General features: G+C 38.6%; 1 protein-coding gene across 1 annotated transcript in view; it reads left to right on the forward strand.

Moving 5' to 3' along the window:
* LOC124544674 (putative ATPase N2B) overlaps positions 1–11,606 on the forward strand; it is a 105,113-nt gene that overhangs the window by 88,485 nt on the left and 5,022 nt on the right. The gene's annotated exons all lie outside the window — the stretch shown is intronic.

Genomic DNA, 11,606 nt, shown 5'->3' on the forward strand with positions numbered 1-11,606 from the left:
TTTTGTAATATTATTAGATACTTTTGTATACATACATGAACTGTGTTATTGACTTGAATTCATAGTGTTTGTAACATCACAATTCATATTAACATTTTAAAACAAAAGAAAGCTAAAGCAGAAGATGGGAAGGCTGGATTGAACATTTCAGTGCTTTGCTAGTTACAGTTCTTATAGAAATGGTTTGCCTTTGGTTCTTGTGAACTGAAGGTGATTCATTCAGCAAATCTATAAAGCAGCCCTAGGACTGACTAGTGTTGATAAGAAGTCACATTAAATTTCAAGTATAGCAGAAAGATTGACAGTGTGTGAAGCCCTTCAAGTTAATAACACATAGTGAAGTCTACAGCATTGTCATTATTATCATAACAACATACATACAATATTATGAGTCCTGTGAAACATCTGAATCATCCAAGAAACTCAACAGCCTGAAGTGCCATGTCTGTTTTTTGTGTATTTCAAGTGAACTGCCTCCTGATTTCCAGGATCCCTTCACTTGTTTTGGTTCTGTTTGGTAATTGTTTCTAATAATTTTTATTTTGGAAACTACAGTTTCTTTGTTTGGCAGCAGTTTCTATTTACTACATTTGTGCACCATCAGAGGCTCAGCATTTGTTTGCTGGGTGTGGGCTTGGCAGTCCAGGAGTTCCTGAGCTGTAAGCACCGGCAGTTCTGTCAGTCACCATAAGTGCCGTGCATGCTTCAGCGACCACAATGGGATGCAGTGGTAGAACGTTGTGTGTCCCAGTGACTGGGGATCTTGTCTTGACTGTCCAGATGTGTGACCTCTTTAAAAAAAAGCTCAGTCTCAAGATGTGTTGCGCAACACTGAGAAACATAGGTGTTGAAAGGGAACAGTTGTTAGTGATCAACCTCGGGACTTACACAGAGTGCTTCATTCATTAGTAACAGAATGCATGCTGCTGGTCAGAATGTATTCTTGATGGTCAAACACAAGGAGGACAGCTTTAAGAAGGTTTCAGCTTCTTATATTGAAAAGGGTTTACAGCGCATCACAGGTACATTGAAATCAGTCAAATAGTTGTGTAATGGAACAGTGTTGGTTGAAACTGCTAGTACCCAAGAAGAGACAAACCTCTGGAAAGCTAAATGCCCTGGGGAATATGCCACAGTAACAGAGCTCCACAACACCTTGTGTTACAGCAAAGATGTTGTGTCATGTAGAGCTCCAGTCGACATTCCCAAATAGGAATTGAAAGATGAGTGTGCTCAAGAAGGGATCATTAATGTGCAAAGAATATTGAAAAGGATGAATGAGGATCTGATAAAATCTGACTCCTTCATCCTTACCTTCAACAGCACAAAACTTTAGAGCATATCAAGGCAAGTTTCCTTTTCCTATGTCTGTGGCCCTATGTCCCCAAACCAGTGTGCTGTTTTGATGCCAGTGCTGTGGGCACACCACCTTAATGTAAGGGTGAAGCCACATGTGGCATGGCTGCTCGTGACAGATTTGGTTGCTCCTTTCCTTTGAAGTGTATAAATTGCTCTGGAGATCACTCTGTCTGGAGCAGGGACTGAAGTGTCTTTCTTGAAGAAAGGAAGATACAGGAAATTAAAACATCCCTTATGGTGAGGTCAGGAAGATCTACAATTTCATGCAGCCTCCCACATTCACTACATCTTTTGTTTCAGTCCTTAAAAAGCTTACTTAGACAGACAACACTTCTACGCAATCTGAGGTTGCTAGTGTCAGCACTAGTACCTGCATTTGTCAGTGCGCTTGAGCACCTGTACATCACCAGAAACACCAACAATACATTTGTGCATTCATTTTGAATATGCCAATTTTTGTCATTTTTCTACTAGTTTGGAGGGTGCTGCTTTTTTCTTGTGTTCTTTATGATGACCTTTGTGATTAACTTTCTGCAAACAGATCTTGCTGTGATAAAGTTCAATAAACCTTGTATGCACTTTTTTGGCTTTGTAATAGTATCCCATTTTTTTAGATAAGTACGTAACTGTGATTTACCTGAAAAACTTACACATACACTGTGCCTGTTTAAGTAAGTATTTGCTGTGATCACCTGCTAAAGTACTTGTAAATACACCTGTTCAGTTTCATCATCCGCAAGCTCCAATTCAACTGCAGAGGCATACATGCCCAGGCAAACATATCAGGTCAGATTTGTGTAAACATTTGTAGTGATATGACTCTTCAGTAGCCACCAGCAAGGTCGAACCACCTGAAGATGTCGGACAGTTGCTCGTGGAAATATTGTGGAATTTTCACAACGTGATCTGGCGGCCTGTGAAGACTATTTACATTTGTAGTGATGTTCAGCATCCTTTGATTTCCACAGTCTGACACCCAAACTGTCATCAAAAGAACACAGGCAGGTACTGGCAATGAAAATTGGCAAACAGAAAATTAAAATTAAGTGATTTTTAAAGATCTCACAAACCTTGAATGAAACACTTGCACATATTCTGAGCTCAAACATTATGATGTTTCTGGAGAAAAACAAGCTACCCTCAAATAATCAGCACTGATGCAGGAAAAAAACAAAAAGAAAGAAAAATGCACTTGCTTTACACACTCACGGCATCTTTCAGACAAATTCAGGTGAATGGGTAGATTCTGTCTTCCTAGTTTTCCAAGTGCTTTTCACACTGTACCACATCGTCGAGTACTAACCATTATATAGTTTTACAGAGTGTTTTCGGAGTGATACAATTGGCTTGATGAATATCAGACAAAAGGACCCAGTATGTTATGTAAAAGTTGTACAGAAACGAAAGTAATATTGGACGTGGCCCACAAAAGCGTGATGGAGCTTCTAATCTTCTGTATATAGATAAAGTGGTTTCTCTTATAGGATCAGAGTCAATAAAAGATTATTCACTGATATAGCTGTTGTCTGGTGGAAAGAATTGTTTTTGGATAATTACAAGGAAATGCAGAAATACTTGGATAAAATCTGCAGTTGGCAAAGCGTGGCAGCTTCCATTAACAGTTTTGCTGCCATGAGGGCGCTGGTAGCCTCAGAAGTGGGTTTCTCACAGACCACAAGGTCATCGGCTCTCTCAGCTGCAGATGCATTCAATCAATTCTGGGACAGGCTGGCCCTGCAGGAAACCCACAACTGCCTTTTCTATGGTCTTAAGGGAGTAACATTGTAATAGCATGTGCAGTGGCTGCTAGATCGCAGATTAATTTATTTGTGAAACCATGCCCTTCACGTGATATTGTTTTCATACGTTGTTTTCCTAGTTTAGTTTTAATTGTTCAGAAATAGTCTTACGTAACCATGTGGTAGAGTGATTGTAAGTGTTGGAATAAGAAACTGAAGAATATCTTAGGTAGCTATTTGGCACATTATGACTTTTTCTGTAATCACTTGCTTAACACCAAAAACATTTTGACTCTATTACTTTGCTTTCTGTTGTACAGTAAATGGCACAGCCTAATGGTAGGCCACGGACGAAGTGTGGTGGAGATACAAGCCCTGGTCCCTCTACTGGTAAATAGAGATGGAAAGATAAGTCTGATATCTTGACAGAGGAAGAGCTGTTAAAAATTCTCAATGCTCATTATGGTGAGTTATCTAATGTTTGTGATTTGAGTGACAATGAAGACAACGCACTCAATGAAACATCCTCACCCAAGCAACAATTGGTGCCTGAGAATGAAAGTGACAAGGAACTGGAAGAAAGTAATGAGCCATCCATTACACTATCTATTTCTCCTCAATTTCTAGAAGGAAGTGAAAATGAAAACGGGTCCAAAGTGACCAGTTCAAAAGTATGGAAACCTTTGAATCTAAAGACCCACATTACCCCAAGAATCGGAAAGATCTGAAACCTATACAAGTCTTCAGAACTATCATCGGTGACTATATTATTACTGAAACAAGCAGAAATGCTGTACAGTTCTTGTCTACTGCTCAGACCCACAGTAAAGCAAGGGCTACAACTTGGAAGGAGACAAACACTGATGAGATGCACAAGTTCCATGGGGCAACTTCACTACCCACACATTAACGAGTGTTCTTTACAGGGTGTACAAGTGTTCTTTACAGGGACAACCCAGTCGCTAGAACTATGTCCTGTAACTGATTTCAACTGCTGTTGAGGTTCGTCCATTTTGAGGACAGCACAACTGTTGGTAAAAGTGATTGTATATTCAAGATCTGAAAACTCCTTGATACTATGCAGAGTAAATTTTGCTTGCAATATGAACTGGGAGAGATACTAGCAGTGGATGAGTCAATGATGCCCTTTCGCGGATGACTTTTATTTCATCCCAGCAAGACCCATAGGTATGGAATCAAGATATTCAAACTTTGTAACCAAATTGGGTATATGCTGAGAATGATTCTTTACTCAGGATGGCTGTACAATGTCAGTAAAAATCTTGCAGAAAAAGTAGTTTTAGACTTAATTGCAAAATAAATAGATAAGGGATGCACTGTTGTTACTGAGAGTTATTACACAAGCATGTCATTAGCTAGGCATTTGCTGGATAGAAATAACAACATTGTAGGTACTCTGAGATAAAATAGTAAGCATTTGCCCCCCACCATCACAACGTCACAAATAAGAAAACGCAAACTCATTGGAAGAGAGTCTGATGGAATTGTAGTAGCAAAATGGCGAGATAAAAGAATTGTGATGTCTCTCACTACGAAGCATGGCATCAAAATGCGAACCACTGGGAAGAAAAGCAAGAAAAACCCGTGAGGAAATATTAAAGCCTGCTGCCATTTTGGATTATAATGCGGCAGTGCATGGAATCAGTGTGTCAGGACAGATGTCAAGTTAATTTTCACCACTGAGGAAAACAATAAGATAGTACTATAAAGTGGCATTTGAAATTATGTTGAACACAGCAGTACTAAATGCTCACTTTTTGTACAAAATATTTACCAAGACAAATATTCCTATAAAGAATTTTAGGGAGGAAATAACCATGAGCCTCTTAGAGAACAACATCGATACACCAACTCCCAATCAACTTTCTATAAGTTTCAGGAGCCATACCATAGTAGAGAGCATACAGAGAGACAAGCGAAATAGAAAAATCTGAAAGATGTGTAGTAGTTGCTACTTGAAGATTTCAAGAGATAAAAGAAGCACAGAAACTTGTAACAAAAACAACCACAATCTGTAAGGAAAGTCATGAATTTGTTTGCATTTCCTGTTTTTCAAAAACACACAAATTGTAAGAAAAACTATTTTTGTTCCTATTTTTGTGTACTGGTTATCACATACACCTAATAACTAACAGCCAATTGGATGCATTTTCTTATAATTTACACCCTGTTTCTGTATCACGCCCTGTAAGAAAGCGAGGTAGCCAGTGTCCTCACGGCTCGCAATAATAACCTCTGTGAAGCTGGTTACATTTCTGGGCTATGAGGACACCAGCTACCTCGCAGTTTAAGCCCTCTTTTGAAGCATTTTGAGCTTTCATACATTTGGGGTGCACTTCATAACATTAGAACATATTCAGTACATGATTACAGGCAAATTTTTTTGCCTGGAAAGACAACAGTCGCATAAGCCTGCATGGCAGCAAAAGTGTTAAGTGTGGTTAAATGCAAGGAGAGAGAACCCAACAATATCTAAATAGTGGCAAATATCTTGAATGTATTACAACTTACAAATATTTAGAGTTAACACTAAGAAACAATATAAAATAGGACAATCATGTTGCAAGGGCGCTAAGAAAATGCAAAGGAAATAACACACAAGACACTAGTGCATCTCCTTGTAGAGCATTGTTCCAGTAGTTGGAGCCCTTATCAAGTAGTCATTATTATAGACATCAAACGAATTCTGAGGTATGCTGCTAAGATGATAACAGGTTGGTATTGTCCAAACAAAAGTGTAACTGAAATGCGCAGGGAGCTTAAATGAGAATCCGTGGAATGAAGACTATATACTTTTCCTAACACCTTTTGGTTAGATTTAGAGAACCTGTATTCAAAGAAGATTGTTTGACTATTATACTGCCATCAATGTATATCTTTTGCAGGGACTATGAGAATATGATAAGAGAGATTAGAGAATGTACAGAGGCATGTACATGTTCTCTTTTTTTTTTTTTTTTTTTTTTTTTTTTTTTTTTTTTTTTTTTTTTTTTTTTTTCACTCAATACTCGAGTGGAACAGAACAGAAAATCGGTGATAGTATGTAGTACTCTCTGCCGTGCACTGTACAGTGTCATGTAGAGTAGATGTGGAGACGTACATACAGGTTTGAGATGACCAATCGTTTAATGTCATCTATTTCAGTGGGGCTCATGTGATCATTCACATGTACAGATTGAAATGCACACAAAATACAGTCTATTGTTCATTGTACCCATTGTGATGAAAAATGGTGACTGAGCTCTTGTTTTATATGTCCCAGATCAAAACTGGCTCAGACTTAATACTGTGCTTCGCTGAAATGTGTAATGAAAACTTGTTGCCTTAAATAAACTCTTGCCAAGTGTAATGATGGAAGGTTCAATCTTTATTTTTAAGTTGTAGTAAATGCAGAAAGTGGTACTGCAAATTTTTCGCATGCTCTCTCTCTCTCTCTCTCTCTCTCTCTCTCTCTCTCTCTCACACACACACACACACACACACACACACACACACACACACACAAACAAACAAACACTCTGTAAGACAGACAACTATGAAACTTGGGGCACACATTTACCTATCTCTCAAGTGTCGAGTACAGATCTTCCATTTATCCTCCACCAGTGACACAACCCATATGACACTGATACTCGGATTCCTATTGTATGCGGATAGGTATGTGTGTCATCACTGACGTTAAGGCAGTTCTTCAGTTCTTCTAGGTTGTGCGGTAGTCTTATTGCATAAATGTTGTTAATGAAGCCCCACATGAAGAAGTCGTAGGGCGTCAAATCTGGTGACCATGGAGGCTAGCTAAGAAGTGCTAATTTGCCAGCTGTTTGGCAACCAATCAAATGGGTCAGTAGAGTCTCATTCAGATATTTACACACTTGGTGACTCCAGTGAGGGGGTGCCCCATCTTGTCCAAAAAGGAAGTTGTCCTCGTTCATCCTTGGAAACAACCAGTTTTGTAATATAAGAAGATATTGCGGACTGTTAACTGTGACCATCGGAGAAGAATGGGCCTTAAACAGATGAGTGGAATACCACACAAACACACTGATTTTCGGTAAATCTCTTAAATGTTCAGTGTATGCAGGTGGGTTCTGTATGCCGCAAATTCAACTCTGTTTGTTTACTTTCACCACGGGAAAGTCGCTTCATCACTAAGCATAATGCATTATGCGAATGTGTTGTTATTGTCAATAGCATTCTGCAGCTCATCAGAAAATGCCACACATTTGCATTTGTTGTCATGACGTAGAGCCTGTAATGCTGTCACTTGTATGGTTTCAGTACCAACGGACGCCTCAAAAGGTGCCAGGTTGTTGTTGTTGTAGGCAGTTATAACTCCTGACTGGCAACCCCCACTATCACTACTCCCTCTCTCTACACTGTTTAGCAATTCCTTTCATGATATTAAATCTAACTACACAAAAAAGCATACCCTGATATTCCAAAAAAAATAATTCAAGGAACATTTTTTTATTTTTGTTGTGTATTGTAGCAGATTACACGTTCTCACATTGCATGACTTTTTGTACGGTCAAGAAACTTACTTAATTTTAACAATAGACTGACATACATTATAATACTCCAAAAGGATTTCTTATTGTGTTACTTTGGTATGCTTAGACTTCACCTGCCCCATAACTAAGATGATTAGCATAATAATGTTACCTACAGGTTTCGGACAAAAATATGGAAACACCACAAGAAATGCATGCTTAAACAAAAATGCAGATGCTAGCCAAGTCAGCAGGTTTTGCTGTTGTAGGTTAACATGAAGAGCACCTATGGGATGCTCTTGACACGTTGCAAGGGTCAGTTGTGGTCAGAGCAGTGTTCTGTGTAGTTGAGTGCATTATGTTAAAGCTAAGTAAATTCGAACCCCTGTGTATTGTTGGATGATGATGGATGCCTGGACCATGGTAACCAAAATATGTGGTGTTTCAAGAGGCACCATATTGATGATTTATACCATGCACAGGAAAAATGGAAAAACATAGTCCACTAAGTCACAATGTGGACAAAAGAGTGTATTGAGTGATTGCAATGAATAGTCATTGAAGAGGATTCTGGGGAAAAATAAAGGGGATAACAGCTGAAAAAGTCACTGCAAAACTGAATGTGGAACTTGCAAATCCTCATCAGCACCAAAACAACACAGAGACGCCTTCATAAGCAGGGAATTGCAGGACAGTCTTTAAGTACAAAACCACTCATCAGTGTGATGCAGTTGTCTGTAACTGGAAAACGTGATGCTGAAGTTGTAAAACCCAGACTATGGAGCAATAGAGGAATATCATTTGCTCAGGTGACTGTTATTTCACACTGTTTTCAACTTCTGACTGAGTTTACAGTTCAAGAGTAAAACATGATGGGGTTCAGTGATGATTTGGGCAGCTGTATCGTGGTATTCTATGGGCCACATGGGTACTTCTGCAGATCATATTACTGCCAACGATTACATGACCGTTTTGGCTGATCAAGTCCATCCAACTATACATTTTGTGTTCTCTAGTGCTGATGCTGTCCAAGGTGGCAGGATCCCTGGTCACCAGGATCGCTTTATGCAGTGTTGCTTTTGTTAGCATAAGGATGAATTTCTGCAGCTCCCCTGGCCTTCATAATCACTAGGTCTCAATATTATTTAGCGTTTGTGGTTTACTTTGGAGAGAAGGGTGTGTGATTGCTTTCCACCACCACAATCATCATTAACTGAAGTTGCCACTATTTTGCAGGAACAGTGGTATAAAAATTCCCATGAAAACCCTAAACGACCTGTACCTATATATTCCGAGAGAACTGGAAAATAAATCTCTCCTGTTACCTCTCAGACAGCCAGATGTCCATTAGTCAAGCAGCACTATATTTGTGACATGCACAGCTTCTCTTTGATGTTCAACCAATTGTTTTCTCTTACCAAAAGAGCTCTCTGGTCATATTTTAAGGGAGCAGCATTAGCACCCACATACAATACTTGCAGATAACACACAACTGAAACTGAGGGTTAACTGAGCACTGTCAGAAATATTGAACTCTATTTTTAAATATTTCTTTACAAAGAAAGATGCAGGAGTACTTTCCCAATCTACTTCTTGCACTGCTGTACAGATGGTGTACTGTCAGTAATGTTGAAAAACATCTGAAAACTCTGATTTGAACAAGGCTTCAGAACAGTATGGGATCTCTACCAGACTGTATACGGACTTTAACAGTTGACTTAGCCTTTCAGTCAACCATATTACAAAGTAGATATCTGTGCACAGTGGAATGGAAAAATCGCAAGTCTCACCTCTCTACGAGAAAGGCAGCATAAGTAATCGCCAGAAGTTCTGTCTAATATCTGTTACATCTGCCTGTTGCAGAATACTGGAACATATATTGAACTAAAACATGATGTGGAATCTTGAAAAAAATGATCTCCTCCATGTCAACGAGCAAGGATTTCAAAAACGTAGGTCATGTAAGACTCAGCTTTACTCATGTGACATACTGAAAGCCATAGATCTTCATCTACGTCCAGACTCATTGAACCACTTTGAACCATATGGCAGATGGTACTTCCTGTAATAAAATGTCTCAGGGTTTCTTCCCATCAATTTCTGTATGGAGCACTGGAGGAATAACTGCTTAAAAGTCTGCATCTATACTGCAGTTGGGCTAATCATGTTTATGTGGATATAGGAGGCAAACAGGTGGATGCAATATTTCTTGACTTCTAAAAACTTTTTTTTACCTAGGATAACATCAATACTTATTAATGAAACTATAAAATGTAAGTGCCTGACTAAATTTGTGACTGGGCTGAGGATTTCTTAGTAGGGAGAACAGAGCATAATATCTTGCATTGGGGGGGGGGGGGGGGCAGAGAACAACATATTGTTGTCATTGAGTTTGCTTGTATTGTCAGTGCTATGAGATGTGTAAATAGTAGCAATCATTAACTGGTGCAAATTACAGCTTGGCTCTACATGTTCAAAGTTCACAACTGCTTCATCTGGACAATACAACGCTAATTTTAAGTTAATGGATTTTTTTTCTCAAGAACCCTCCTAAAAAAAAGAGGGGTCATCTTGTATTCAGGGTCATTGTATACTTGTGTAAATGTAATATATCCTTGTAAACAAGTACAGACACATGGACAATGCTTGGTTATATCATCTCTTACAATTCTTGTTTCATTCATATTCACCACCTACAAGTATATTTCACTGAGCTATAGATTTTCAATGTTGTCACTAAAATAAATAAATAAAAAATAATAAAAGACAATGGTTTCTTGTCATCAAAGAATGAGAGAGAAGGAATATTGAATTTCAGAAGAACAAAGCAAACTTACAAGCAAAATACAGAATCACCTTTTAGAGGTCCATATCATTTTTCCCCCCTTTGAAAACGTGTGGAAAGACATACATTGTCATTTACAAATAATGCTGCATCTTGCAAGTCAAAAATTTTACAAAAGATTTATGAATCTGTTGCAATGCAGTGTTGACATTTTCTAATTGTATTCAAAATTATTTTACTGACTGTAAATTACTTGATGCTTTATTAGGGATAGATCTATTAACCAATAGTGACATGAAAATTTGTGCCTGACCAGCATTCAAATTCGGATTTCTTGCTTATTGTGAGTGGTCACCTTGACTTTTTTGGCTCTCTGTGCACACCCCCCAGACCAGCCAAATCACATGTCACACAGTCTACATCCTTATATCATAGTCCACTAAATTCATCACCTAATGCTTGCAGCATTTCTTGGATTTCCACAACAGGGAGAATGAGACAATGAGAAATACAGACCAATGTTGTTATTGCCATGTGCCCACCTAGGCTTTATAATACTTAATGCATGTCTGAAAGAACAGACACTGTTGTCGATCCGCAGCTGCAAGTTCATTGACATCGTCTACATTAGGTATAGATCAGCTACCCAGTAGTGGCATTGGTGTCCATTCCTCATTGTCCCTGTCATGAGAATACTAGTAATGTTACGAGCTATAGCTGATGAATTTAGTGGACTACAAAATAAGCACATAGGCAGTATTAGATATGGAAGGTTGGGTCGGTCCAAAGAAGTTAAGCTGATTGCTCGCAATACACAGAAAATCTGGATTCGAGTCCCAGTCCAACACAAATTTTCATCTCTGTTGGGTAATAGATCTATGCCTAATATAACAGATGTTTATCATCAGCAAATTAATTACAAAAATATTTTGTACAGCTGAGGATTTTCAACAGTGTCTGTCCTTTCAAACATGATTGTAAGTATTTTCTAATTACTTCATAGTACTTGCAGTAAACCCACACAACCAGTTCTGTAGTTAATTAATTCTCCCTCTTTTTGTATGTCATGGGAGGAGGGGGGCGGGGGGAGGAACAGTGTATTTAAATATTCTAGTCACCGTTTTCTACAGTGTCTTGTTGTTGTATCTAAAATGTGTGAATGTGTGTGGATATGCCTCATATCCTCATTAAAAAATACGCATTAGTATAAGG

This window comes from Schistocerca americana, chromosome 8, assembly GCF_021461395.2.
Source record: "Schistocerca americana isolate TAMUIC-IGC-003095 chromosome 8, iqSchAmer2.1, whole genome shotgun sequence".
Classification (NCBI taxonomy): Eukaryota; Metazoa; Arthropoda; class Insecta; order Orthoptera; family Acrididae; genus Schistocerca; species Schistocerca americana.